The 3,288-nt window shown below is 49.5% G+C and overlaps 1 pseudogene; it reads right to left on the reverse strand.

Moving 5' to 3' along the window:
• Positions 1-752: 752 nt before the first annotated feature.
• The window catches only part of LOC102256306, a 58,119-nt pseudogene continuing 55,583 nt past the window's right edge, over positions 753-3,288 (reverse strand).

The raw sequence follows: 3,288 nt of genomic DNA on the forward strand, positions 1-3,288 counted from the left end.
GGCAGGAGCCTCAAGCGGGGACAATAGAAAAGTACTGGGCGCAGGGGAGAAACTGAGGGCAGGGAAAGGTGCAGAATATGCCTAGTTGGGTTTGGCTAGCCTGGGACCCAATCTGCTGCTGGATCTGTTGCTGCTGCATGGCTGCGGGTGGCATCAGAATCCCTGAGGCTGCTGGAACTGGGCGTGTCCTGCCAGGACTGCAGCCATGTCAGCGCTGCCTATCTGCTGTTGCTGCTGCTGCTGCTCCGTGGCATCTCTCTGTACTGTGGCTCATACACTCCATGCTGTGGTTGCACCCCGGGTTCGTGATGTTCAAGGCCTTGCCCTGGGGATTCAGGCATCCCATTGCTTGCTGCTGTGGAGGGACAGCAGGTTGTGGCCTGTTGATTTGCATGGTGTTCAGGTTCAGCAGCCTGGGCTAGAGCCGAAGGCCAGGCTGGCTGGCCACTTACTTGGCCATGTGCTATTTGATGAGAAATGCCATCAGCTGGGGGTTTGACTTGAGGATGTTGAGCACTTGCTGCTGCTGGGGGAGCTGGGAGACTTCAGGGTCCACAGCAGGTCCTGCAGGGCACCTGGAAAGATGTTCTGAGGTGGCTGAACCTTGGGTCTGCATAAACATCACAGGTCTGGGCATGTCTCACATTGGCTGTTGCTGGGGGATGGTGCCGGCTGCCACTGCCCTTGGTAGGGGGGCAGAATAACAGGCCCACTGACCTGGTTGGGTCACAGTCAGGCCCATGGGGGCCATCTCACTCTCGTGAGTCACTGTGCCTCAGGAGCATACCATTGTTGGTGCTCACCCAGTACAGGGTCTGCTGCTGATGCGCTTCACATGCAATCTGCTGGGTGCCTCCACTGTTGCAGGTGGGCCTGGTTGGGGGTGGTGGGGCTGGAACCTGGTGAGTGGGCTTCCCAGTGCAAACTGTGGTGGGGGGCTGAGTTCTGGCCACACTGGAGAAGCCAGCTAGTGACAAGCTCACAGGCAAGGGCTGGGACAGAGTCAGGGGCTGTGGTGTCCAGGGTGTGCTGGGATTCAGTATGGGGAACAGGGGTGGTGCTGAAGAAGGGGAAGGCAGACTCCGCTGAGGCACGGTGTGGGTATTGATGGTGGCATCTGGCGCATGAGCTATGCGTGCTGCTGGCAGTGCTGTATCTCCTGCTGGCAGAGCTGCTTGATGTTGAGGCAATAGGGAATTGACAGGGTTTGGCATGGTAGCAGCAATGGGTGATGAATTGCTAGCACACTCCACAACCTCCATTGGTCTTGTATTGGAAGCCCTTGGTGTGCTGCACAACCCAATTCATCTTCTGGCAGGATGGCTGTGGGCAGTTGGCATCACGGCACTGGCGGGCATGCGCCAGGGACTGGATGCAGCACTGGATGGCCTAGCGCCACCACTCCCAGAGGCTCCTGAACTGTGGCTTACCCTGGCTGTCACCCTCATCATCCAAGCCCAGCCCCACCTTCACCATCTTGTGGGTGTGGCCCTTTATGTTGTAGCGGTTGATGCCCTCGCACCAGCTACCGCTCCCTCGTCGGGGGCATCGCCTTTGCTTCGGCTTCTGCAGTGGTGGTTACTGTGTCCTCTGCTCCCACTCCCCAGGCTGCAGCACCACCGTGGTGTCGCTTCTCCTGTGTTGCCGGCCTTGGCAGCCGCTGTGGCTTTGTCCAAATGGTCATCCGGAAGACATCCAGAAGGTCTCCCGGTCTAATTAGCATACTACTCTTTTATTAGTATAGATAGGTACTTACAGTTGATTTTGATGGTTAACTTGGATCAACCCATGATTTTGTGCATTTTGGAAATCTCAAAATAAATCCACTTTTCATCACCAGTCACAATTCGATGCAAAAAGACTTTCTTTCATGCTGTTAAAGCAACATTTTTCTGATGACTTTTCGATTTTCCATTTGTCTTTCATTCAGTTGATGTGGCAACCATTTTCCTTCTTTTAAAATCTTTCCCATTGCTTGTAAATTATCGGAAATTGTTTTCTGAGCAATGTTTAATCTTTCGGCAAGTTGTTTTTGAGTTTGGCATGCATCTTCATCCAATAATGCTTGTAATTGTTGGTTTTTGAACTTGTTCAGTTGACCTAGATGTTCTTTGTCTTTCACATTGAAATCATCATTTTTAAAGTGTTTAAACCAGCATTCACAAGTATCTTGTTATAAAGCATGTTCACCATAAACTTCCCGAAGTATACAATAACTTTCAGCAGCATTTTTCTTCAAATTAAAGTAATGAATTAAAACTTCCTGCAATTGCTCTTTTTTTGGCATGAAATTTGACATTTTAAGCATAAAAATATCTATGATGTTAACACCTTCAGAAAATTTGACATATGAAGTTTTCAAGCTTGCTGTCAATACAACAAAATAGCATACATATCAAATTGCATATAAATTAACATATGTGTAATGACATCTATTGAAAAAAATAAGTATTATTAACCGGTACACCTGGTAGGTATGTTACTTCATTTCATGTTGTCCCAAAGCTCCTTAGACTCTCTTGCTTTCTATTTTTTTCCTCCAGTTGCTGTTCAGATTAGGTTTGTTTCTCTAACCTATCTTGAAACTTACTAATTGTCCTCCGCTACTCCTAGTCTACTGTTGAAACCTTCCATCGTGTTTTTATTGTATCCATATCACTTTTGAGTTCCTCTTGAGTCTTATCTAGGTTGTTGATTTTCTTGTCCATCTGATTTATGAACTACTAGATGCCTGGTGCACAAAAATTTGTGTACTCGGGGGGCATTCCTCAGCCGAGCCTGCTCCCTCTAACAGTCTGGGAGCCCTCACAGGATGTCCTACTGATGTCCCTGTGGGGAGTGGGCATAAGCCGCAGTCTTGCCTCCCTCTGTGAAAGGCAACTGGCCAATCAGGTATATAGATACTTTCTGAAGGCAGCACAGACTCCTTCCTTATTTCTTTCCTCTGTGGTTGGAGAATAGGGGACTAAAAGGTGGAGACAGAACTGTGGCCGGGCCTGGGGCTCTTGTAGGCAGCAGAAAGAAGGAGAGGGCTGGGGAAAGTCTAGACATGGTTTTCTTAAATTTTCCTTCCTTCCTCCAGGCCCCTCGCTCTGATCTTTCCTTGTCATGGTGGACGCTTGGGCCTCGGACTGACAGGAGCCCAGCAATGGTGGAGTTCAGCCCCCTCACTTCTCAGCTGAACATACAACCTCCTCACATTCCAAGTGGAGCTGTTTTCAAGTGGCTAAAGTGCTGGCAATTCATGCCTCCTGGCCTTTCCCCTCTCAGGTTTCCTCCTTGGGTCAG

The sequence above is a fragment of the Myotis brandtii genome, unplaced genomic scaffold, assembly GCF_000412655.1.
Source record: "Myotis brandtii unplaced genomic scaffold, ASM41265v1 scaffold3723, whole genome shotgun sequence".
In the NCBI taxonomy this organism is placed as follows: domain Eukaryota; kingdom Metazoa; phylum Chordata; class Mammalia; order Chiroptera; family Vespertilionidae; genus Myotis; species Myotis brandtii.